Source organism: Heterodontus francisci, chromosome 25 (genome assembly GCF_036365525.1).
Source record: "Heterodontus francisci isolate sHetFra1 chromosome 25, sHetFra1.hap1, whole genome shotgun sequence".
NCBI lineage: Eukaryota > Metazoa > Chordata > Chondrichthyes > Heterodontiformes > Heterodontidae > Heterodontus > Heterodontus francisci.
Genome location: NC_090395.1, coordinates 37,556,777 through 37,584,645, shown reverse-complemented (window position 1 = coordinate 37,584,645; position 27,869 = coordinate 37,556,777). Strand labels below are relative to the sequence as shown.

Below are 27,869 nucleotides of genomic sequence, written 5' to 3'. Positions count from 1 at the left end.
GTAGGGCCTTGAGGACGCTCCGTGCAGACCACTGCCTGATGGATCGGTGTTTTCCCGCAGAAACTGCTCCACGAAGGATAGGTGGTACGGCACGGTTCAACTGCATGGAGCGTTCCGCGGCAATGTGACCAGGCCCATCCTTCGCAACACCGGAGACAGATAGAACCTTAGCACGTAGTGACACTTGGAGTTTGCGTACTGGAGGTCTACACACAGCTTGATGCAGCCGCACACAAAGGTGGTCATCAGGATGAGGGCCACGTTGGGTACATTTTTCCCGCCCTTGTCCAGAGATTTGAACATCATGTCCCTCCGGACCCGGTCCATTTTAGATCCCCAGATGAAGTGGAAAATGGCTCGGGTGACTGCCACAGCGCAGGAGTGGGGTATGGGCCAGACCTGCGTCACATACAGCAACAACGTGAGCGCCCCGCACCTGATGACCAGGTTCTTACCCACAATGGAGAGAGATCGCTGTCCCCACATGCCCAACTTTTGTCGTACCTTGGCTACTCGCTCCTCCCAGGTTTTGGTGCACGACCCGGCCCTTCCGAACCATATCCCCAGCACCTTCAGGTAGTCTGACCTGACGGTGAAGGGGACAAAGGATCGGTCAGCCCAGTTCCCAAAGAACATGGCCTCGCTCTTGCCGTGGTTAACCTTGGCTCCCGAGGCCAGTTCGAACTGGTCGCAGATGCTCATCAGTCTGTGCACGGACAGCGGATCCGAGCAGAAGACGACGACGTCATCCATGTCCAGGGAGGTTTTAACTTGAGTGCCTCCACTGCCTGGGATTGTCACCCCTCTCGCATCCTTCCTAATAGACTCAGCAAAGGGTTCAATACAGCAAACAAACAAGACAGGGAAGAGAGGACAGCCCTGTCTGACTCCAGATTGGATCAGGAAACTTTCCGATTCCCACCCATTGATTGAGACTGCGCTACTGATGTTTGTGTAGAGCAGTTTGATCCAATTGCAGATTCCCTCCCCAAACCCTATTTTGGAAAGCACGTCCATCATGTAGGTGTGCGATATCCTGTCAAAAGCCTTCTCCTTGTCCAGGCTGATGAGGCAGGTGTCCACCCTCCTGTCCCGTACATAGGCGATCGTATCCCTGAGTAGCGAGAGACTATCAGAGATCTTCCTGCCGGGTACAGTGCAGGTCTGATCGGGGTGAATCACCAACTCCAGAGCAGACTTGACTTGACTGGCTCTGACTTTGGACAGAATCTTGTAGTCAACATTAAGCAGTGAGATGGGCCGCCAATTTCTGATTTCTGCCCTCTCCCCCTTCCGCTTGTAAATGAGGGTGATGATGCCTTTCCTCATGGATTCTGACATGCTGCCGGCCAGGAGCATACTCTCGTATACTTCCAGCAGGTCCGGGCCGACCCAGTCCCACAGGGCCGAGTACAACTCGACCGGTAAGCCGTCGCTTCCGGGAGTTTTACTCGTCTCGAAGGACTCGACGGCCTTTGTCAGCTCGTCCAGAGTTAGCAGCTTGTCCAGTCTCTCCCTCCTGCTGTCATCTAAGACCTCTGTGATACATGACAGGAAGGACTGGGAGGCTCTGCTGTCTGTGGGCTTCGCGTCATACTGCCCAGCATAAAAGGATTTGCTGATCCTTAGTATGTCGGACTGCGAAGACGTTACCGAGCCATCCTCTTCCTTCAGGCTGCTGATAACAGAGCTCTCTCTGTGTACCTTTTGGAAGAAGTAACGCGAGCACGTCTCATCCTGCTCGATGGAGCGGACTCTGGACCGGAAGATGATCTTGGAGGCCTCCGTGGCAAAGAGCGAGGCCTGCTGGCTCTTCAACTCTTGGAGGTCCTCCTTGACCTCGACCCCCATCGACTGCAGCCGGAGCAGATTTTGCATACTTTTCTGGAGTCGGGACATTTCCCTCTGTCTCTCTCTCGCCCTCTGAACACCTTTGTTTAGTCGCTATCTGTAAGATTGTACTCCAGACTAACCAATTTATGTCTAACCCAAGTCTCTTACCTGTTAGCAAAGGTACACTTTTAACACAAGGTAGTTGTACAATACAGACAACTTTCAAATGACATTGGCTGCTCAGGTTATCTGCCCTCAAACTGGATAGTAAATGATGCACATTGGAGTTACTTAAGGCCATTGACTAGCTTGTGTCAGCTTGTTCACAGGACAGGTTCGGATTTTCTTTCCATGGGTTGGATTCGACATGCCTTCAGAACCACGACATGGAGGAAGAAGAGGCAGTGACATAGCAGGGAGAAATCTGCAATGGCGGCACTGAGGCAAAAGGCAGCATTGAGGAGAGGAGGTTGTGAGATGGCCCTCAGTGTTGGCAGCAGAAATGATGCAGAGTTGCTACAGCAGCAAATTGCCAATGTACACTGGGGAGATAGGATTCAATAGAGACCGAAATAAAAATAGAACAGTCTGGTAACATGCTGGCAAGTCTATTAGCATCTGAAAAAAGGACAGGCTCGCGTTTAAAGTGCAGACCCTTTTTGTGGGCACCCGACCTTAACCTTCCTTCTTTGGCTTAGTGTTTATTTGTTCTCATGCCTCTGTTCAGGAAGTTTCCCTGCATTTAAAGGTGTTACATAAATGGAAACTTTTGTTACTGTTAGGACTGACTGGATCTGCACTCGATGTTAATCTGTCTTTCCCTTTGGGGAAGTTTATGGACTGACTGATTATTTGTAGCAGGGGGCCCTCCCTGCCCACTGCCCTCCCTGCCCACTGTCCTCTGCTCTGGTTGTGCTTCCATTTTGTGGATGAATGGCAGCCTCATCAATGTCTACTGCTCACCCTTTAAATCAGGCCTGCTTCTCTCTTGGTCCCACCTCTGCATGATCACCACCACTAATTAGGAGCTGAATGCAACTCCTGGCCAATTACTCACTTTGCAAAACAAAACTGCAGCATGCGCGCGTTTCCACATAGTCATGGGTTGGGACCCGAAAGTCACTGCGTCATCGGGCTTCTGACACGGGAACTGAAGTCCAGCCCTTTGTCTTTGTTAGACTCCAATAAAAACTTCCCCACAATTGATTTTAAAATGGTGCGGTCTGTCCTACATTCTCCTTCCCTCCGACCCTTCTTAATAATGAAATGACATTTGCAATTTTCGAATCCGAAGGCACAATTTTTGAATCCAGAGAGCTTTGAAAAGTTATGACTAATACATCTGCAATTTCCTGATCAATTTCCTTTAATACCTTGAGATGGAAACAATCAGATCCTGGAGATATGTCTCTCAAGTCCGTTATTTCCTCCATTGCCATTTTTTCTACTTGTATTAAATCCAATTACCTTTTTAGGTTCCCTTGTAATGCTGGTAATCTATCTTCTTTCTCCACTGTGTACACGAATACAAATTGTTCATTCAGCAAGTCTGCCATTTCCTTACTGCCCATTATGTTATAAATGTGCTTCGAAATTTTTAGTAATTTTTTGAGGACTCATGGCTGAAGATTGTGTATAAAACTCATTTGGGACTGCAGTCATTCCATAGATGCTGAACTTTGTAATTTTTTGAAAAAGATCATTGGAAGGACTTGTGCTTTCTGCTTAAAAAACATTTACTAGATGTCACATGTCTTCAGCTCAGTAAACAGAGGTGCCTTCTGACTATGGAGTTGTTTACAGAGAAGTGGCATGTCAAGATTTATGGTGTTGAAGAGTGGGTTTCATTTTTGAATACTGTTTTGATTCAGTTGGAAGTAAGCCTGCTAAAGGAATAGACCAATTCATCTTTTCTCCAGCTCTTTGAGAAACCCTGAGAATCAAGTGTAAGAAATAGAGAAAATAGTTTTCCTGAAAAGTTTTTGGAAGACTTCCTCTTGACATCTCCTGAATGAACTGCTTCTGAAAAGATCCCTGTGACCTGTCTACATGTACTCAGACACCAGACTGTATGCCATCTGGAACATAACATAGTTTATCCTTTTTCTTCAAGAATTAACAAGTACTTTGGCCAAAGCATCTTTATTTTTCCTTTAACTGGTATGTGTGTGTGTGTGTGTGTGTGTGTGTGTGTATGTATTGGGTATTTAGAAGGGAAATATATATATTTACTGTCATATTTCAAACTGTGTGCTAAAGCTTTGCATCTTTATTGATTAATCTTGTTTTATAATAAATTAATACTTTTGTTGTTTATTAATGAAACCTGGTTGGTGGATTTTATTCTGAAATAACAATAGGGTATATAATTGGCTGTATTGATAACTAGGTATGCATTGAAATAAATGTTGTGACCTGTGGAGAAGTGGAACGAGAGAAAGATCGCACACTCCTCCCGCCTTGGTCATAACAATTTGTAGTCTTGCCTGCATCCAGCTTCAATGGGCCTACATTCGGCTTTACCATTCCTTTTTTAATTTATTCATAAAAACTTTAACTGTTAGCTTTAAAACCCTTTACAAGTATTTTTCATATTCCCTTTTAGCATTTCTTATTTTTAGTTTCTTTCTATCCCTTTGTTGATTTTTATAACTCTTACAGTCCACTGGACTTCCACTTTTCTTTGCACTTATGTAATCCTTTTCTTTTAGCTTCATGCTATTTCTTGCCTCATTTGTTGACAACGGTTTCTTAACTACATTAGTGAAGACTTTGCCTTTATAGGTATGTACTGACTTTGTATTGTCTCAGATTTTTTTTTAACGCTCCCCACTGTTTATATCCACGTTTACCCATTCACAGTTCAGCCCAGTTTACTGTGATCAATTCATTTCTCATCCTGTCAAAGTTTGCCTTGCCTATATTTAAAATTGTGGTTTGTGACTCTCCCTTCTCCCTCTCAAATCTATTCTCAAATTCAATCATATTATCACTATTCAAAAGATGTTCCCTTACCGTCAAATTATTAGCTAATCTGGTTCATTACTCAATACTAATCTAGAATGGTATGTTCCCTCATCGATTTTGGAACATATTGTCCTAGAAAATTTGTCCCAAATGCAATCTAGAAAGTTGGTGTCTTGATTATTGGAGCTGTTATGCTTCTCCAAATCTGTGAGAATTATAATCTCCCATTATAACCATATTGTTTCCTACATGCTTCCTTGACCTCTGTATTTATGCATTCCCACTGCATCTAGAGGCGTATCACACCTTTTATCACTGATGCTCCGTACGTTGCTATACAGGCAATTTAATATAGAATCATAGAATGGTTGCAATACAGAAGGAGGCCATTTGGCCCATTGTCTGTCCTAGCTCTCTGCAAGAGCAACTGAGCTTGTCTGACTCCCCTGCTCTTTCCTTGTAGCCCTGCAAACATTTTCTGTACAGGTGCTTTGCCAATTCCCCTTTGGAAGCCACGATTGAATTTGCCTCCACCTCACTACATTCTAGATCCTAACCACTCAGTGCTGTCAGAACCACAACATCACCATTGGCTCTTTTGCCATTCATCTTATATCAGTGTTCCCTGGTTCTTGACCCTTCCTATGGGAATTGTTTCTCTTTACTCTGTCTAGACCCCTCATGATTTTGAACACCTCTAGCAAATCTCCTCTCAACCTTCTCTTTAAGGCAAACAACCCCAGCTTTTCCAATCTATCCACATAACTGAAGTTCCTCAATCCAGGAGCCATTCTCGTAAATCTTTTTTGCATCCTCTCTAAAGCCTTCACATCCTTCCTAAAGTGCATGGGCTAGAATTGGACGCTATACGCCAGTTGAGGCCGAATCAGTGTTTTATAAAGGTTCATCATAACTACTTTGCTTTTGTACATTACACCTATATTTATAACATGGTCTTATTCTTGCTCTTTGTTTCATTTCAGGATGTTGTAAGATTTGTTTTTGGGCCAGGTTTAATTGACCAACTGGTCTTCTCCTGCCCATCAATTTCATGTATTTGTATTTTATCTACATACTGAAGAGTAAAAAATGCGTCTTAGTTCATACGGGATTGTTCACAGGAATGGTCATTGACACCGAATGCAAAAAGTATAATTAGTGTTAAAAACCCAAACATGTAGCCAATTGCCATGTAATTCTAATTTAAGACCATGGCTCGAGTTTTTGTTTAATTTTGAGTGTTTGCACAAGAGAAGCAACTTTGCTGTTTTGAATATCTTCAGAATGAATAGTTAAGGCTATAATTGCTGTAGCTTTATTGTTTGGTACTGTCATCGATCTGTTTACTCTTCAGTACATCTGTCTAGTTCTCATCCTTGTTTTCAAATCCCTTCACACGACCTTGCCTCTCCCTAGCTCCGCAATCTCCTCCAGCCTGATATCTCTCCAAGATACTTGTGCTCCTTCAATTCTGGCCTATTAAACATCCCCTATTTTAATCACTCCACATCTGGCAGCTGGGCTTTCAGCTGCCAAGGCCACCAGCTCTGGAATTGCCTCTCCACCTCTCTACCTCTCTTTCCTCCTTTAAGACATTCCTAATAAACCTACCTCTTTGACCAATTTTGTCCAATTTGCTATAATATCTCGTAAGTGGTTTAGTGGCAAATTCTGTTTGCGAATGCAACTGTGAAGTGTCTTGGGACATTTTATTATGTTAAAGGCATTGTATAAGTATGAGTCGTTGTAGTTTAAAACCCTAAGTCGAGCTAAGTCGTGGTCTGATAGTGTTCATTATTCACCTTTTTAAGTCAAGGGGATCACATCTGGATACCTGGTGTATCCAGTAAACTGGAATAGATTAATGAGGATTCCCTGCTAAACCTTTGGGCTTGCTGTGTTTTCCTAGATGTTCAAGTAAAGGCACACCCTAGGCAATAGCGAATGGGGATTCACTTTCAAGAGTGATCTGCGATGCTGAAACTGAGAAAAATACCTCAGAACAGCCCATGGTAGTTGATCATTGTCGGCCCACACTCTACATATTTTCCCTTGTACTATGCATAAAAAACAAGACCATAAATTACTTTCACCCCTTTTTAACAAAAATTCTGAGAATGTCGCAGTCCGTGACCAAAATTAATATTGCATATGGATTTTCACACAGTTAAAGAAATTAGCAGTATACCTCAGGAAGATCTGTTGTATACCCTGTAAAATGTAATCACCGAGGGTAATGAGCCTTTTCTTTGTTTATAACACACACAAAAACAGGGCAGTCACTAATTTAGATGATACCCAAATGCATCCTGTTTGTTATCTTGTTTTTCTTTCTTGCTGCTCATCAAGATTGATCCACACAGGGATACCAAGCTCTTTGTTTTTATTAGGTCAGTTATTTCTCACATCACTGTGCATTTTTCTCTCTGAACACACTGTGCATTCACATCAATGCATTGATTATAATGATAATCAACAATCACTGTGGACACAATGCTTACATTTGGACACAATAATTGTTTTGATAGAAGCTTCAAACAATAAACATGCAATCAATTAACTGTACACTTCACATCATTATGTGCATCAGGTAAATCTAATCTCTTCAGTTGGTTTTGGAACCAGCGTGGAAGCAGGGCAGTGACAAATCTTCCAGCATCTGATATCACGAGAAGGCGGTGAACTTAGTGTAAATATGTTTTTGGAGGCGGAGGTGACTCAGTGAAAGCCAGCACTGTACACACTTTGTTAATTTATTTCCAGTCTAATTAAATAGGCCCCAGGACTCATTGTAAAACTGCGACAGTCATGGAGGATTTTATGGCAGTCACACTGGTATCTCAGCATTTTGTAAAATTCCCATTTACTCTCTTGAATTCCAGTTAATTGCAGAGTTTGGGTATGATCCCACAGAGTTGAAAATTGTCCCATGTATGAGAGTGCTGCTACATTCGTAATCTAACAGTTTTGGAACATTAAGGTTATAAAAGTTCATGATGAATGAATAGGAAGGATGAGATGGTGGCATGGGTGCATTTTGGGGTCAGCTAAATTATTGACGACCTATTTTTTGTGTTATAAATAGTTCTGGTCATTTAGTTGTGTGCAGTTCTTAGTCAGCTGCCTCTTAACATAGGGTTTCTCCTGGGTCTGGCATGGGTGGCCATTTGCAGTTATTTCATTTGAATTGATGGGGTAAGCGAAATGATTCATAGAAGACCGTTACAATGCTCAGCAGCATCTTGAGACTGTTCAGCAATGTATAATTAACTTGAAGTTTTCCCAATTGCTTTCAACACGGCATGAGTTATATACAGCTTTTTGTGACCTGTGATCCTCAGTTTTTGACTTGTGTCACAAGAATACCAGCCATACACCCTATGTACAGTTTTATTTACATTATATAGGACTTCATTTTTAAAAATTTATTCTCAGGTTCTAGATGTTGCTGGTAAGACTGGCATTTATTGTCCATCCCTGATTTCCCTAAGAAGGTGGTGTTGGCCTGCCTTCTTGAGATATAGCTAAGTGGCTTGCTAGACTACGACAGAGAGTAGTTAAGACTCAGTCAGCCATGTTGGTGTCAGACTAGAACCATATATAGGTCAGACCATGTATAGACAACCAGTGGAGTCTCCTCAGAAGCAACACAATAAATATTGCTATAAATCTGCACACAAACTGTTTCAATAATCACCATTCTCTTAGGCCTTGAGTGACATATCAAAGACCAATCAATACAAAGTTGAGATGGCTTTAGATTCCACTTCAAATCAACAATCTACTAATTGCTTTATCAAATGAGTAGCCTTAATTCAAACTACTTTGTTCAAAACAAGGTTTTGCTTCACTGGTGGGCTGACTACCCCAATGTGAGCAGTCTGAACGGGGGCTTTAAAGGTGAACTCTGTCTGTCTGTAAAAGACTTGAGTCAATAACAGATGTGTCAAAGAGTCATGAAGATCTCACTTGACTTGGAAGGAGAAGGGCAGCCCCAACTGCACCCCATCGCCCCCCACTGCTGCCACCTCCACTTCTAGGGCGCTGTCCTAGAGATAGTTGTTTCTCTTGGAGCTCATCCTGGACAGCTTCATAACCTGAAACTCAGCGCTCTATGGACTGAGGCACAGACTGAAACAAAAATCAACTGCTGTTGGAAGGTCATCAACTTGCTGAAAGATGCTATTTCATCTGCCAAAAATATGCAGGTCTTAAAGGGCAAGGGCCTATTGGAAACCGTGCTTCGAAGACATGAACGTTCCATTGTGTGAAACTACTATGAGGGATGGACTGATGTTTGGTGCGACTGATCTGAGGACAAAATTGGGAAAGGCCACAATCTGAAGTCATCTGGTATTTGTGTACTGTGCACCTGAATCTACAAGATAACATGCTTTCCGTTTCAACACTTACAGACAATGAGTATGTATTGGTGTAAACAAAGGCTTCTGGAAACTGCACGCCTCAGAAATATATATAGCACCTTTCAAATGTCTAAATCAAAGTGAAAATATTAGTGCCAACACCAGATGAAACCATGTAGCATCTTTTCAAGTGCAGTGATTTGGATCAAAATTAATACATTAATGCCAACATTTAAGTGGAATGATGTGCCTTTCACTACAATATGACCTTGCAGTGCATGAAATATTTGTTAGTCGATATTTGTTTGATAAATGAATAAAGTTTAATTTTGAAGAAAGAAAGACCAGATGGTTTGCAACTGAGCACAGGCAGGTTTCTGTCACAACAGAAATTGTGGCCTGTGCTGCAAAACAACTTTGAGTCGCTTTTCTTTACTAGATACGCAGCATGAGAAGCAAAATATTACAAAACATTTTTGAGTTCTACCGATGAATGATTGACCCAACCCCAGTGGCAACACTTACTGTAAACGACGTCGGCTCCTGCCTCTAAATGTCAGCGAATCATCGTGACAATGGTGTTTTGGTTCTCTTGAGGCAGTAACTTTCCTGGCTGCAACCTGATTGTTCAACACACAGGTCTGACATATGGTTTTTATGCTTGGAGCTGTCTGTAATATTAACGCATCGTCACATTCTGAACATTTCCAACATATCTAGTCTATAACATTTAACAGAACTGTCAACACTAGGCAAGTTCTAGATGTGAACCGGCATGGCATCACCTAGCATTAAATACATAATGAGTGTGTTGATGCCTCTTACGTAGAGTGTGAAAGCAGTGTTCTGTGGACATTTATTTAGTGAGCCGGTAAACAACCTCAGAATGAAAAGAAAGGAAGTAACTTTATTTTGTTGTCTGAAGACTAGGAGGACTGAAAAGGTTTGTGTTCTTTTCAGTAGTGAGTGTTTTGTTCAAGCTTGGACAACACCACATTACGAGATTAAAACTGAAAATGCTGGAACTACTCAGCTCCAAGGATGTTGTAAGGTGTGCTGAGTATTTCTAGCTTTTTCTGTTTTTATTTCAGATTTCCAACATCCACGGTATTTTGCTTTTGGATCCACAATTACGAGATATAGGGCTGGATTTTTGGCCCCCATCGGGGCTGGGATCGTAGGCGAGCTGGGATGGAAACTAGCCCCACTGACCGGTGTGCCAATTCCCAAGCCCCATCCCACCTCCGGGCCATTTTTGTGGAAATGGGATCGGGCTCCGGCAGGGCTACCTACCTGCATGCAGCATTTGGCCAATCAGACTCATTAACAGCCTAATTGAGGCCAATTAAAGGAGGCCGACATGAAGTTCCTGCACCAGTGGGGGTCTGTTTAGGTGCCTGGAGGTGTTTACCCAGTGGCAGGCCAGGGGTGGCAAGGGAGTGCTCAACGCAGGTCTAGAGGTTCTTCCTGCCTGCCTAGGTGCAGGAGCAGCCACAGGCCTCTCTGTAGAGGGGTTCCCCCACACTCTCTCAACCTGGCCCGGCCCCTCCCCCACATTGATGGCCTGGCACTGAATCTATTTTTTTAATTAAAGATTTGGAGAAGTTGGATAGAGGGAACCTCCATGTTACTTTCCAATAAAATTTGCTGCTCCTCCCAAGCAGGAAGGCCTCTGGTTCTCCAGCTTCAAGAGCCCACTCACTATCCTTAATTGGACTGAGAACCTGTCACCATGCCAATTAAGCGGGCACGCCTGTGAAAATCCCAATGAGTGACTGTTTCCCCCTGGGGGCAGGTTCAGGACCTGCCCTCAGAGGGAAAATCCAGCCCCTAATGCATATAGGGTCACATGGCATTTCATACAGTGTGATGACCCACAGTGATTATCCATTACACTGAGCACGGGAAAACTCTAGTGGCCTGAATTTTAGGCCCCACTGGGGCCGGGAGCAAAGGCGGGCAGGCAGTAAAAGTAGCACTGCCGACTTGCGTGCCAGTTCCCCAGCCCCATCCCACCCCTGGGACATTTTGCAGAGGCAGAATGGGATATGGAAGGGCTACATGCCTGCATGTGGCATGTAGTTGATCAGGCTTGTTAAGGGCCACTTAAGACCAATTATTGAGGAAACCAGGGGAGCCAGCACTCCAGGCAGGCCTATAGGTGCTCCGTGCCTGCCTGGGTGCTGTAGCAGCCACAGGCCGCCCTGCAGAGTGGTTCCCCCAGAACAGTGGCTGCAAAAGCTGTTTTTTGTGTTTAATTTAAAAATGTTGGTGAGAGGGCGCCTCCATTTTGAAGCGCCCTCTCCTTCACTTACCTTCCAATGCATCCTGCTGCTGCTTTGAAGATGGAAGGCCTCTGATTGGCCCTCCATCTTCGAGAGCCCACCCCCATCCTTAATTGGATGGTGAACCCGCCCTCTGGCTATTAATTAGCCGCTCCAGGGAAAATCACATTGAATGACTACTTCCTACAGGTGCAGGTTTCTAGCCCATATTTGAGCCTGACGACAGGGTTCAGATGCCCGCAGGCCCAAAATTATAATAAAGTCATTTAACAACCTGTTTTAACTACTCCAGTTCCATACAAGAATACCAGACTCTATACTGTGAGGATGCAATGATGTGAATTTGGTGACTTCCTTAATCTCAGTGATCTGCAACTGGGCAGAGAGAAGAAAGGTGGAATAGAAAATCCTTCACTGCTGTTTCACACTGGCTACAAATGCTGATTGTGTGATTTTTCTTTTAGTTTGAAGTGGTTAAGATTGGAAAACAGCAGTTTGCTAACACACCAGAGAAGTGAAAAAGAGTTAATGGGTGTTTATTGAGAAGAGCTCATTGCTTTGCAGAGTAGATCAACTGTAAAGATTCTGCATACAACAACATGAAAGTTTCATAGACTGGACTTAAACTGCCACTCTGTCTTTTGTAGGTTTTGTTTACAATCCATAGGTCAATTCCAGGCCCCAGGATGCTTCTATACAATGCATAACATTTCTATTCCACCTTTCTAACGTGTGAGTAGGAACAACCTAGCTGTACTTTGCTGAGAGGTGCTTTTACCAGTACTGATGTCAACGTGCCATGATGCAGAATGTCCCATAGATAACCTCCTGTGCAATCAAACTTCAAGAACTGAGGAGTTATGCCTCCGCTTGTGACCTGCACTTTGGGTTTGAAACCCCCAAGCTGCCAATGGTTTCAATTCTCTTGCTCAAAGATGCTTCAATTGAACAGTTTCAGAGTGACATGTAAGTGGTAATATAAAGGCACTCTGAAAATCTAAATCGTCTTTCACACTTAAAGGTCACAGTAATAGCTGGTGTGAGAACTGAGTCACTGAGTAAGCTATATATTCAAAATATCCACCTCTGTATTCCTTTATGCCTCCCCCTCTCAAACCTTGCACCAAAGCTGTACTGTGTGCCTTGATCAGCAAGAGATCCAAAAGAGAGTTGAGAATGTCACATCACATTGAAGCTTCAAAGCACTGTGTTATAGATTGCTTGAGTTTCTGATAGGCTTATTCAAGTTTACTTAGATACTATTTTGAGGGATGGATGAGGAGAGAAAATAAACATTTATTACAAATTTATTTAGCCTATGTTAAATCCTAAAACTCTTGATCACCTTTACTTTTTACAGCACACGTAGATGTATGCACTTAAGTACACACACACTAAAGTTAATCAAGAGTAAGTTTTTCCAATAAACAGTGCGTATGTAGTTTACAGGAGTTGAACCCAACTTTAGAAGTGTGTAGTTGTCAGTTTTTAGAAAACACATAAACTTTTGTTTGAAAGCACAGAATTAGTCTTCTGAATTATCCCATACATTTGCAGTATAAAAATCACATCAAATTTCATTGGCGCCTGTTATTAAGTATCCCCACCTCTGTTTGCGGCCGATATATGGTGGTTCTTCTGTTGATGGCTCTGCTAAATAGAATGGAAGTGACTGACAGATTTGCCTATGTCCTGCAACAGGTCATTAAAATATTTCTATGTTATATCTGTTTTTAGGATTCTGTAGTTAGACCAATGCATTGGAATTTTACAATGGTAGCTTTGATTTCCTTCGTCTTGAGAGCCTGGGTGCAAAACTAGATCGGGCAGATGTGAGTTAATTGTTTGTACTTACCAAGCCATTAAAATGGGTGTCATATAAAATGGAAATTCCAGTGAGCGTAGTTTCATGGCTGAATTTGTAAACGTTTCATTTGGACAATTCCATCCACTTTGGCGATAGAAGGAATAAATATTGATTATTGTCCTGTTGGGAGAAGATTTGTAACTTGCTCTAAAACGTCAGAGAAATGAGAGCTGATTCCCAATTGTGATGGATGCAAAGGCAATCTTTTATAAAGGATATACTTTGGATCTGAGGTGTGAAAAGGTGCCAAAGCCAGATGTATTTACTATAGCTTTTACCTTAACTTTAGTTCATTCAGTTCAACTGTATTTTAACATCATGGCAGTGAGGTAGAACTCTGTGGTCCACTTCACAAAGATTCAGATTAAGACCTCTATAGGTCCCTACTTTTATCATGGTTTCAGAAAATGGTTTGAACCCAGAAGGTGTTTCCACTTACTCGTACCAGTCCGCTCACCAGTTGCTGAAAGTTGAGAGCTTTACTTTATCTGCTGTTGTGCTTGGTAGAAATTTAGATCTTACAATTAAATATAATTTGTAGTTTCATCTGAGATATATGATCTGTTGACATGGTGGTTTTCTGCCTATTGGAGAAATCCTGAATAGTGTAAGTGGTCCATTGCATAATCAGCTGTAGACCCTGGTGGTCCAAGAGTAGGTTGTTAACCCTGAGATGCACTATCCCAGTCATTTTGTACATGAGCTTCATGGGACTGTGCAAGGTGGGAGCATGAGTAATGACCGCTGGGAAGTAAGGACTGTCCCAATTTCGAACATGGACCTCTAGGATTCCAACAGTGTTGCAGACCCAGAGCTAAATTTTTGAGCCCTGCTGGGGGCGGGAACAGAGGCAGATGGGGCCCAAAAATACCAGCGCCAGCTGGCATGCTGGTTTCCTGATGCCATTCCTAGTGCTGGCCATGTTCACAAGGGCAGGAGGAAGGTGGTACAGCGATCCCGTCCCATTCCCTATTAATGACAATTAAGGTGCTTGAAGAGCTCATTAAGAGCTTGTTAATGGGGGCCCACAGGCTGCACTGGGGCAGACCAGATGAAGGAAGATGGGTACAGAGTGAGGAGCCAGTCATGGCTGCCACAGGGAATTACCCCGGAGCCATAAATGTGTCAATGGTGCAGAGGGGGATTCATCCATTGAGAAATAGGTGCCCTTGGCTCTGTGCACGTGGTGGTGATAGTGGGCAGTCAGCATTTGGACATGCAGAGGGTTGTCGCCCTCCTTGCATTGCAGGGACAGGAGAGCAGGGGCTAAGGCTGCCAAGGACAATTGGGCAACCAGCTGAGCACAAGGAAGGCAGCAGTTGGCAGTGGAGGCATGACTCTCGGATTTTGGGCCCAGTGGCAATGAGGAGCAACACCCTGGCTGAGCCCTGGGAATCAGAGGGGCAGAGGAGAGGAATGAGGGGCAGGAAGGATATGGAGGCCATACCCTGTGAATAGGATCTACTGCTGAAGAAGGAGCAACCTGGAGATGACAGAAACCCTGTGCCGCAGGAGACTGCGAACTCTCCAGGCAGATGGTCACAGATTTCTGTGCCCTCATTGCTGAAGACCTCACACCTTGCAGTACTGGTCACCATGCCTTGCCGGTAGCTGTCAAAGTCACTGTGGCCTTGAATTTTTTCACAATTGGCTCTTCCCAAGGATCTGCTGCAGACCTGGGTAGCATCTCACAAATGGCTGCACACCACTGCATCTTGCAGGTCACTGATGCACTATTTGCAAGAGCTGAACAACACATTCATTTCACAAGAGATGAGGCCTCGCAGTGAGGTTTACCACAATTGTTGATTGCCCCCAGGTACAGGGCATCATCAATTGTGCTCATGTGGCCATCAAGGCACCGGGTGACTGGCCAGTGAGATTCATCAACTGAAAAGACTTCCACTCCCTCAATGTTCAGCTGGGCTGCGACCACAACAAGACTTTCCTTCATGTGTGAACTTACTTTCTTGACAGCTGCCATGATTCCTTCATCCTCCACCTGTCCAGGCTGCTACAGATCTTCATTCCCCCAAAGTCCATGGATGGATCCTAGGAGACAAGGCATATTCCTTGAAAAGGTGGCTACTTACGCCTCAACGAGAGCTTGAGACAGAGGCGATATTATCAAAGCCATCGCTCACTAGAACTACCAGTGAGCAAGACATTGGGCTTCTCAAGATGTGATTCAGTTGCCTGGGTGGCACCCTCTATACACTCCTGCAAAAGTTTTGCTCATTATGGTGGTCTGCTGCACTCTCCATAAAATGGCCCTCCAGAGAGGTGTGGACCCTGAGGGCGGTGAGTCTCATTGGAGGAAGAGCATGAGGTGGGAAAGGAAGAGGAAGTGGATGTGGAGGGGGAAGATGCAGGCACTGAGATGCCCCAGTTGCACAAGGAGTTGGCACAGCATAAGGAATGAAGGTCTCATCAGGATACCCATGAATGCCAGGAATCATTTCAACTGAGTCTCTCTGACCCAGGATGAAGGAGATGGTATGGAGCTCACACTGAGGTGCCTGTGCTCGCCCACCCTTTGAAGACGCAGCCCGGAACATCTAAAGTCTTACCGCTAATGAAGGATGCACATCTGCTCAGAGCCTTTGCCTTGACCCTTTAGGTACCCTTGATCTCCTTTACCACTTCCTACCGCTTTTCTGTCACGCCATCAATAAACGGAGTCTTAGGCGTCTGGCTTGAAGTGTCATTATATATACAGCAATAAGAAAGGGTAACAGTACACAGAGACAGTAAGAAGACACCCTAGTGACCAGTTCAATCCTCTGCGCAACACAGTGGCCTCTGTGCTCGGCCACTCCTACGCGATGCTCCTCTTGTGTCCTCAAGGAGGTGGAGGCAACCTGCTCACTTATCTCTGCCTGCAGCTGAGATGCATGTGGTGGTCGACCTCATCATGGATGTGCCTGTGGGGGCATCTCCAGAGGCAGCTACACCTGCATCATTCTGGGGCAGCCTCCATCACTTGGAACTACTATACAGAGGCTCCCACTGTCAGAGGAGCCAAAGACACAGAGGATGATGAAGATGTCCCAAGAGGGGTGGCACTCTTATCCTCTTCTGTGACGTCCTCAGCCCTTGGCCGGCATACTGGGTGGCTAGAGAGGGACATCAGCTAGGGTAAAACTGGCATCAACTCCAACCATCTCTGGGCCACCAGCGCCACTGACCAGTCCAGGCTACACAGTGTAGCATGCATCCTGTGGACATCAGTATGCAGTTCCTGCATGCACTCCCAAGTGCCGCTGCATATGGCTCTCCATGAGGTTGGCCATTCTATCAGTGGAGAAACTCATGCACTCAAAGCTCTGAGCCATGATGGCACACGAGCTGGATGGACTCCTCCATCCTCTGCCAAGGACCCCGTACTGCCTCGGGGAACTCTGATGTGTGGGAGCACATCTTCTGCTCCTGTTCTAGGTGGAGCCTTTTTTTTGTGACTTCTGAGGCCTGGCATCTATGCCCAGCTGAGCAGGACTGTGCCTGCCCTCCCTCTTCTTAGGGGAACTGCCCACAGCTGCCTCTGCCTCTGGCACCACTTCCTGGACACTAATGCTGTGCTCCTTACCCAGTGCCACTCTATCTAAATGTATCTGAGGACCCACCAAAGTGTGATATCTGCGCTGGTGTACAATGCGCTTGTAAGGTGTGACGGTTCTTCCTCTGTTCCATGACATTCTTCTGGGGCCCTGGAAGGAGAGGGTGTCATTGAGTCGACATCTGCACCTGTGGGAGACCAAGAAGATATCATAAGAGCTATCCTAGGAGAGCAGAAGCCACTGCAGTGCTGAGGCTACCCAATGCAACTCGGTACTCGACATGCTATTGGATGGGATGCACCCCACTAATGAGCACTTTGCTCTCTGTAATCACCATCTCCACCACGAGTTCCCATTTCGCCAGGGCCAACTTCCTCCTCATCTGGGATCCTGGCTATCGACATTGCCTGGTCTTCCATTGGTGTAAACCTCTGGATGTACTGCACCCCACCACCTGTTTGTGCCTTTTCCTGGGCATGATGTGCCCATTTCTCCTGCAAGGACAAAAGAGAGCAAGATAAGGCACTGCTGTCCTCTATGGCCAATGGCATCTGGCTCTAGCCATTAGAAGCTGCTTGTTTCAGTGGTGACAGGCCCTTAGCAGCAGTATGGATGAGCCATTCTGAGGGGTGATTAAGAGCCCTGGGTAAACGCCCCTCCCATGTTTCGGAGCAGCATGCATCCTGAGAGTCCTCAGGTGGTCTGTGTGCTGGACGTTTCAAATCCAGAGGCCTGTCCTGAGGGTTGGCGGTTGCACTCACCTTGCAAGGGCGTATACGGCCATTGAACCTTTTGCAGCACTGAATCCAGGAACTTCTGATGACACTTCTGCCGCTGAAGTGGCTGCTATCTCAGCCCAGGCCTATTTTGTCTGTATGGGTGACCTCATCCTGCCACCCTCCAGGAAGAGGACCTCCCTCCTCTCCCTCAAGGCTTCCAGCATCACTTCAAAGTCATCGTCTGAGAACTGAGCAGCTGCCCTGCCCCGGGTGCCAGGCCTTGCACTTTCCAGTCACATTATGGGACACTGCAGTCCAGGTCAGGCTCAATCTTCAGCTCGAGGAACAGCATCTCATTTGCCGATTAGGCACACTACAGCCTGCCGGACTGAACATTGAGTTCAATAATTTCAGAGCATGACGGGCCCCCCATTTTACTTTCATTTTTAGTTATTTTTTCTTTTTTATATTTTTTTTTGTATGTTTATTTTATTTCATCTTAGTTTGTTCAGTTTGCTTACCCACTTTTTTTTTCATGTTTGTACTTGCTGCTGTTCAATTTGCAGTCCATTAACACCCTATCTGTACTAATGCTTTGTCTTTCAACACACCATTAACATATTGTTTGCCTTTGCTCCATGAACTTCTGGTCAGCTATTCTGTGGCCTTGTCCAATCGACACCACCTCCTTTGTTATTTCTTGCCCCATCCCCGCTTTATTTGCTTATAACCTTTGACATTTCTAATATTTGCCAGTTCCGAAGAAGGGTCACTGACCTGAAACGTTAGCTCTGCTTCTCTCTCCACAGATGCTGCCAGAGCTGCTGAGAATTTCCAGCATTTCTTGTTTTTATTTCAATCTTCAGTTTGCTCTTTTGACACTCACATGGCAGCCACAGTAATGGCTGCAGTGGGGAGTTTAACTCAGGCCCGCAGTTCATCTGGCCCACCTCCGTTCCCACCCCCAAGGCCGACTCAAACCAATTAAGGAGTTGCCTCCATGAAAAACGTGACGCAAATCTGCTTCCCCTGGGGGTGGGTTCGGGACCCGGAAACAGCCCCGAATTCCATTTCCCACCCCCAGAGTGAAAATTCAGTCCCCAGATTTTCATGGATCTGCATATCTATTTTCAGTGAGGGTGCCTCCTGCTCAGGCCTGTCCACTAGGTGAGGCTCATTCAAACTATTCACATGCTTACATCATGAATTAAGTGAAAATACTTTTGTGATGCATGCGTCACATGCATGGAATCAGCTGCATGCCTGTGACAAGCCTCTTCCTATTAGGATGGTATTTAGACATTAAAGGTATATTTTCCACCTTTAGAAACCCAGGTGATAATCTTACACTTAAAAAATTTTAATTATACTGGATGCTGACTCCTTTAGTGTTCCACATGGCCAATTTGTTCCACAGGATTTTGTTAACCTTACCAGCAGAAATCTAGCCTATCAAGACTCATCTACAGTGATGCTCATCTAGAACGTTAAACAGCCACTTACAGTCCCCAGCATTTACACTGTCCACACTGATCACAGGCAGCTCCTTATATCAGGCAAATGACAGTAACCATTTTCCACTGCCATAGGATTCAATTACAATTGATTCATAACATATTAAGCGTGCTGACTATTTTGGGAAGTTCATTAAGTACTTCCCACTGTACTTACCCATTTTAAAGGCTGTGCCGAATCTGTGTCTAGCAGTTTCAATCACCTTTGTATCCTGTCAAAATGTTTAGTGATGAGATTCTGGATGTAATTGCTAAATGGAGATTTCCTTTTTTTAAAGATACATTAGTTACTTTTGATTTTTGGTTTTACCATCCACCATGTATAGTAAGCAAATAGATTGACACCAATGCACATATATAAACTTCTCAAGCCCTCTCCCAGATCATCTTGTCTATGAGACCCACCTTCTGCTTCCTTGACCCTTTTCCAGCTAAACTGCTGTCCACCTAGCTTCCCATCCTGGTCCCCATGTTAGCTGATATTGTTAACAATTCCCTATCCTCAGGTACTGACCCTCTCTCGTTTAAATCTGGCGTTAGCACCCCTCTCCTTGATCCCACCAACCTTGCAATTTACCACCCCTTCGCCAACCTCCCTTTCCTCTCCAAAGTCCTTGAATGGGTTGCCACCTCTCAAATCCATGCCCATCTTTTGTGGAAGTCCATGTTTGAATCCCTCCAATCAGGTTTCCACCCCTGCCACAGTACCAAAACGACTCTTACCAAAGTCACAAATTACATCCTATGTAACTGTGACAAAGGTAAACGACTGACAGCACCATCCTCCTCCACTTTCATCCAGCTGAGTGGGACTGCTCTCACCTGGTTCCATTCTTATCTATCTAATCATAGCCAGAGAATTACTTGCAATGACTTCTCTTCCTGCTCCTGCACCGGTACCTCTGGTGTTCCCCAAGGATCTATTCTTTGCCCCTTCCTATTTTGCATCTACATGCTGCCCCTCAGTGACATCATCCAAAAGCACAGTGTTAGTTTCCACATGTACGCTGTCAACAACCAGCTCTACCTCAGCACCACTTCTCTCGACTGCTCCACTGTCTCTAACTATCAGACTGCTTATCCAACATCCAGTGGTGGATGAGCAGAAATTTCCTCCAATTAAATATTGAGAAGACTGAAGCCATTGTCCTTAGTTCCTGCTCCAAACTCAGTTCCCTAGTTACAGACTCCATCCTGCTCCCTGGCAACAGTCGACAACTAAACTACCCTGTTCACAATCTTGGTGTCGTATTTGACCCCAAGATGGGCTTCTGATCTCATATCAGCACCATAACTAAGAGAGCCTAGTTCTGCCTCCATAACATCACCTGCTGCCTCAGCTCAATTGCTGCTGAAACCCTCATCCATACCTTTGCTACCTCTAGACTTGAACTATTCCAATGCACTCCTCACTGACCTCCCACATTCTACCCTCTGTAAACTTGAGGTCATCCAAAACTCTGCTGTCCGTGTCTTTACTTGTGTCATTCCTGTTCACCTATAACCCTTGTGCTCGCTGACCTACATTGGCTCCTGATCAAGCAATGCCTCAATTTTAGAATTCTCATCCTTGTTTTCAAATCCCTTCATTGCCTCGCCCCTCCCTATCTCTGTAATTTCCTCCAACCCAACCGAGTTATCTGCGCTCATCTAATTCTGGCCTCTTGAGCATCCACAATTTTAATTTCTCCACCATTGGTGGTCGTGCCTTCAACTGACCAGGCCCTAAGCTCTTGAATTCCCTCCCTAAACCTCTCCACCTCTCTATCTCTCTTTTTTCCTTTAAGACGCTCCATAAAACATATCTCTTTGACCCAGCTTTTGGCCATCTGCCCTAATATCGCCTTATGTTGCTCAGTAACTAATTTTGCTTTAATGTTCCTGTGAAGTGCCTTGGGACAATTTATTACGTTAATGGCATTATATAAATATAAGTTGTTGTTGTTTGGACTGTATTTATTCAAGTAATGGCCAAGAATACCACTCCCAGCTTTGGAGAGTGAGATTTTTCCAACAGAGCCTATGATCCCCAGCAGTCTCTTCCCATCAAGGCCAGTAATGAAGCTATTAATCTGACAATTCCCAAAATGCATGTTCAACAGATACTAGGCCAAAGAGTTTAACTCCTCCCCCTTTTCCTCGTCAATCATTACATTTAGTTCAGCTCAGCAGTAAACTAATTCCTACCTGGTCATTTAAATTTTCCCCAGTGGAAAACTGCCTTTCCAGTCTCTGGCAGCTCATAAACAATATCTGACCAAAGAACAGCAGATTTTTACAATAATTGTGTTACAGATTTCACTCCTAATTATTTAGGAGGGGTGGATAACAGACAGTACTGCAGAAAATGGAAACTATCTGGTTGATGTCACTCGTTTTCTGCTATTCATGTGGATGAGACTGCATTCTGCATTGGCACATAGAAGCCTTACATTTTGTAGTTAACGGCCTGGAACGAAAGGAAACAAAGTGAAAACTAAGTGAAAGCAGGCTTTACTACAAGTAATATTCTAATTAAATAATCCATAAATCTGAATATCAGGAAGGGTGTATAACAGGCAGCCGATTTGATAACTTTGCGTTACCACTTAAGGTGAAATTCAATCCCAGTGCATTTGATTGGAATCTTGTGGGGTACTATGCCACAAAACAAAGAGTAATGCAAAAACTGACCTCTGCCAGCTGAGAGATATAACTTGATGCTGGAATGGCACATGTGGGCTGGGAAAGGCAGTTAGTGGCCCACTGTTCCGAGTGATTCCAGCGTTTTTCTCAGATGGGAGCACAACCTCTTCAGATTGACAAGAACAACAATTTGCATTTATATAGCATTTTAATGTAGTAAAAGGTCCCACAGCATTTAACATAAGCTTTACCAAACAAAATTTGACACCAAGCCAAAGAAGGAGACATTAGGACAGGTGACCAGGGGTTGGCAACGTGTCTGTGATAAAAAATGTTGATGTCCATCCAGCCCACCAATCCTCTGACTGACAGCGGACTGCTCATGGCTCGGCTTTGATTGGTGGCTGTCCTATTAAAGTGTATGTCAGGCGGAGGCGGAGGCAGGAGCTGCATCTGACGGATGGCAGGCGCCTGTCTGTGATTGGTCACAGTCTGTGACAGACAGTGGGCTGCCCGGGTGGGGTGAGCACTGATTGGCGGTTCGGACCTCCGGCATGCTGGGATTGGCCATCTCCGCTGTTTTCACTCAGTTCAAGGAGTTAGCAGGAATGGCTGCTCCAGGGGAGAGGGAGAGAGAGAGAGAGAGAGAGGCTGCAGGGAGAGCAGGAAGTGGGCTACCATACAGCCACAGCGGCAGCGCAGATGAAGCATGCTGAGAGTCAGGCAGCCCCTTTAAGTAAGCACCGACCAAGGGGGCAGGTGGGGGAGTGGGGCTGTATACAGAGGTGGGGAGAGGGGATGGACATAGGGGAGGGGCAGGGCATGGACATAGTGGAGGGGAGAGGGGAATGGACACGGGGGGGGATGATGTGGATGGGCACAGAGTTGCGGGAGGAGGGGTGGAAACGGGAGGGGTGAGAGAGGATGGACACAGAGTGGGAAGATGGGGATGGACACGGAGGGAGAGGCGGCTGGACACGGGAGAGAAAGGTGGATGGATACAGGGAGAGGGGGTTGGACACACTGAGGGGAGGACAAGGGGGAGAGACATAGTCGGCGGGGAGCTAGAGAGATCATAATCACTCCTGACAGATGAAATTCCATCTGAGTTATCCACATCGCTACATCAAGTGTGCGGGAAGACATTGACTACTTGTGCAAGCAAAAACAATGCCAGGTATTTCACTAAAAAGGGAGAAATGTTCAGACAAACATACAAATTAGGAGCAGAAGTAGGCCATTTGGCCCCTCGACCCTGCTCCGCCATTCAATCAGATCATGGCTGATCTGTTTGTGTCTCGAATTCCACATTCCCACCTACCCCCAATAACCTTTGATTCCCTTGCATAACAAGAATCTATCTACCTCCGCTTTAAAAATATTCAATGACCCCACCTCCACCACCTTCTGAGGCAGGGAGTTCCAAAGTCACACAGCCCTCTGAGACAGAAAAATTCTCCTCATCTCTAACCTGAAAGGGCAACCCCTAATTTTAAAACAGTGCCCCCTAGGTCTGGACTCACCCACAAGAGGAAACATCCTTTCCACATCACCTTGTCAAGACTGTTCAGAATCTTATATATTTCAATCCAGTCTCCCCCTCAGTCTTCTAAACTCCAGTGAAAACAAGCCCAGTCTGTCCAACCTTTCCTCATAAGACAACCCACTCATTCCAGTTATCAATCTTGAAACCTCCTCTGAATCGCCTCCAACGCATTTACATCCTTCCTTAAATAAGGAGACCAAAACTGCACTCACCAATGTCTTGTATAACTGAAGCATAACATCCTTACTCTTATTTTGAATTCCTCGCATAATAAAGTATAGCATTCCATTAGCCTTCTTGTGTTTTAAATTGCAGTGTTTTGGTAGCATTTGATAGGCTATACACTTTATATACAGATTAATTGTCCCCATGTCCATGGCTGAGTCAATAATTTTGCCAAATGTCTGTGGTCCAACATGTTAGTGCCTATCCCTGCAGGTGACCAAAAGCTTGGTCAAAGAGGTAGGTTTTAAGGAGCATCTTGAAGGAGGAGAGAGAGGCAGAGAAGTCTAGAGATGGAATTCTAGAATTTACAGCTTAGGCAGACGAAGGCCTTAGCTTCCAGTGGTGGGTGATGGAAATCAAGGATATGCAAGAGGCCAGAATTGGAGGGTCCACAGATATAATATATATCTGAAGATAAAAAGATAATTCAGCAAGGCCATCATCCTCTCGATGACTGCTACTAAAAACAATGCCCAATTAGACAATCAATGAGCCATTGTTAAAACTGGAAACATAGAAGTGATTTAAGGATGAGATGAGCAGCAAACAAATACATTTTAAATTCCATACATTAGGCAGCTCTGTACGTGAAGACAGGAGCAGCCTAATGTGTGCACAACTCAAACAGTGGACCACTGCCACATAATCTTTGCATTTATGCTACTGTCACTTTCCATTTTTTTGTAAGAGAAATAAACAAATTCTGCACCTGATGTTTTGAATGGGAAGCTAATGGTTTAGAAAAACCAGCACCGATGCATAAAATGGCTCCGGAACTGTAGCAGTAAACCTCCTCATGAAATATTCAATGAAATGGTGATAGTCGTTCAGATTCAGTCAGCAGAATACAAAGTGACATAATTTTGACACAGTAAAGGTTGAGGAAATGCAGGTGAAAGGGGTACATGATAGAGTACCATACTCTAGCTGTACTGGCTTCCTTGCTGCTTTATTTCCTAGAGCAATGAATGTTTCAGTAGCTGGCCTGTTTTTTTTCCATCTTACTCAGTATTGCCTTATGGACAGTCATTTGAAAGCAGCGGTTCAAAAAAGCAGCTTACCATCACCTTCTCTATGGCAATTAGGGATGGGCAATAAATGCTGGCCTAGCCAGCAACGCCCACAGCCCGGGAATGAATAAAAAAATTTTTTTTTTAAATTTCCAACAACCCTAGTTGGTTGCAGTAATCCTGACTGGGAATGGCTGAAATAGAGACTGAAGCTTATTTTTAGCTCAGTCCACGAAATCCATACTTTCAGCCCAATATTGGCAGTGGCAATACTGAGGATCTTTTATTTATGTAGCATAACCTGGTGCACGCAGAAACAACTGTAGCAAGGGCAGGTACCTCACTAAATTGATTGCAGGAGACAAAGTGAGACTTGGCACATCTCTTCACTGTTCTCTGATGCAGAGAAGGCAGCTCTCATCATGTCCGTAGGCCTGTATAAGTTTGGGCTATATTGACACCAGGAGAAAGAACTACATTTTCTCCTTAACCCTTCAAACAGGCCAATTATTCTAACATTTGGCATGTGCGGCAAAGTAACAGACAGAGATAAGCGGGCAATGTTTCCGTGAGGACTCCTACTTTTCAGTAAGTTTTTCCAATTACCTTTTCTCATTAGCAGTCTTGTATCTTGCTTAGTCTTGGATGAGCAGTAATTTTTTTCTAACTAAGTATTGGGAAGACCAAAGCCATTGTCTTCAGTCTCTGCCACAAACCCCGTTTCATGGCCACCAACTTCATCTCTCTCCCTGGCCACTGTCTGAGGCTGAACTGGAACCATTTCCAACCTTGGTGTGGGCTGCCTCAGCTTATCTGCTGCTGGAACCCTCATCCATACTTAGTTATCTCTAAACTTGACTATTCCAACGCTCTCCTGGTCGGCCTCGCATCTTCCACCATCCATAAACTTGAGGTCATCTAAAACTCTGCTGACTGAGTCCTTACTTGCACCAAGCCCCGTTCACCCATCGCTTCCTGTGCTTGCTGACCTACATTGGCTCCTGGTCAAGTAACGCTTGATTTTAGAATTCCCATCCTTGTTTTCAGATCCCTCCATGGTCTCGTCCCTCTCTATCTCTGTAACCTTCTTCATCCCTAAAACACACCAAGATCTCTGCACTCCTCCAATCTGGCCTCTTGCACATTTCCTATTTTATTCGCTCCATTATTGGGTGTGGCAGCCTGTGCTTTCAGCTGACTAAGCCACTAACTCTGGAATTCCCTCCCTAAACCTCTCTCTCTTCCTTAAAAGACATTCCTTAAAACCTACCTCTTGACCAAGGTTTTGTCATCTGTCCTAATACCTCCTTGTGTGGGCTGGTGTCAAATTTTGTGAGATAACCCTCTTGTAAATTGCCTTGGGATGTTTTACTACTTTAAAGTTGCTATATAAATGCATATCATTGTTGTTGTTATACAGCGATGTGTAAGTGCTTCTTTCCTTCCTGTAAAAATATGATACGGTGTACCCTTGGGCTACATGTTCCTTGCCTCATTTGTCAATAAAGTCAAGATCTCTGTGTGTTATGAAATGATTAGTCACAAGTGGCACAGTGGTTAGCACCGCAGCCTCACAGCTCCAGGGACCTGGGTTTGTTTCTGGGTACTGCCTGTGCTGAGTTTGCAAGTTCTCCCTGTGTGTGTTTTCGCCGGGTGCTCTGGTTTCCTCCCACTGCCAAACACTTGCAGGTTGATAGGTAAATTGGCCATTGTAAATTGCCCCGAGTGTAGGTAGGTGGTAGGGAATATGGGATTACTGCAGGGTTAGAATAAATGGGTGGTTGTTGGTCGGCACAGACTCGGTGGGCCGAAGGGCCTGTTTCAGTGCTGTATCTCTAAATCAATAAAGAGTTTTCATCACAAGGTGTCAGCTGTGGCTCAATGGTACCTCTCTCTTTCCTCTGAGTGAGAAGGTTGTCAGTTCAAGAACTACTTCAGAGCACAAGACCTAGGCTGACACTCCACTGCAGTACTGAGAGAGTGCCGCACTTTCAGAGATGCTGTCTTTTGGATGAGATATTAAGTCAAAGGTCATGAAAATCACTATATAAATGCAAATCTGTCTTAAGAAGTTTGGTATTAGAGTGCCAGTGAACACTGGAAATAAAAGTAAATTAAATGTGTACGTGCTTTTTGGAGGGATTACAGCTTATTCCTCTCCACTTACTTTTTTAACCTTCCATATTTTCTTTTATTTATTATAGTCACTCTTCACCACCATAGCTCACCCAACAGTTGGAAGAGGAGAGGAATGAACAGCATCCAGCAGGAATGCGGCTCAGTTCTTGGCTAATTCTAGTACACCAGCTGATTGTGCATTCCTGAACAAAAAGGTAATTCAACCCAAATTCAATTTGTTAGGTTCGTCTTGTGAAAAACTGAATTGAAAGTAGAAATACAGTCTTATTTGTTGTTGGCTCAATCTCAGTCCAGCTTTCAGTGGATATGACTACACAGTGAAATGCTAACCTGAATGTAATACAACCTTTTGCTCTGAAGATAACAGTGTTAGACCACAGCACACCAGGAAGATATTTGGCCTGTCGGGTCTCAAAGCTGTTACTTAGAGTAAGATGAAATCACTGCATTTTCCATTAGTGTAGTTCCTTGTTAAAGATAAGAGTGGCATAAATCCAACCCAAGGAGAGAACAATGGCTGCCAGTCAAACATGACAATGGACTGAACAAACTGGCTAGGCTTCTACTGTCAGCTTAGTTTGACCCATAATGACTCAAGCTAGGATCTTTTTTTTATTTATTCATGCGATGTAGGCGTCGCTGGCCAGGCCAGCATTTATTGTCCATCCCTGATTGCCCTTGAGAAGGTGGTGGTGAGCTGCCTTCTTGAACTGCTGCAGTCCATGTGAGGTAGGTACACCCACAGTGCTGTTAGGAAGGGAGTTCCAGGATTTTGACCCAACGAGAGTGAAGGAACGGCGATATAGTTCCAAGTCAGGATGGTGTGTGACTTGGAGGGGAACTTGCAGGTGGTGGTGTTCCCATGCATTTGCTGCCCTTGTCCTTCTAGTTGGTAGAGGTCGCGGGTTTGGAAGGTGCTGTCTAAGGAGTCTTGGTGCATTGCTGCAGTGCATCTTGTAGATGTTACACACTGCTGCCACTGTGCGTCGGTGGTGGAGGGAGTCAATGTTTGCAGATGGGATGCTAATCAAGCGGGCTGCTTTGTCCTGGATGGTGTCGAGCTTCTTGAGTGTTGTTGGAGCTGCACCCATCCAGGCAAGTGGAGAGTATTCCATCACACTCCTGACTTGTGCCTTGTAGATGGTGGACAGGAGGTGAGTTACTCACTGCAGGATTCCTAGCCTCTGACCTGCTCTTGTAGCCACGGTAATTATGTGG

The 27,869-nt window shown here is 44.7% G+C and overlaps 1 protein-coding gene across 1 annotated transcript in view; it reads left to right on the top strand.

Moving 5' to 3' along the window:
- Positions 1-27,869, top strand: part of LOC137383832 (alpha-1,3-mannosyl-glycoprotein 4-beta-N-acetylglucosaminyltransferase C-like) — a 305,702-nt gene that overhangs the window by 35,130 nt on the left and 242,703 nt on the right. The window contains exon 2 of the mRNA XM_068057107.1: positions 26,717-26,845. The gene's annotated coding sequence lies outside the window, so the exon portion shown is untranslated. The remainder of the gene's footprint in view (positions 1-26,716; positions 26,846-27,869) is intronic.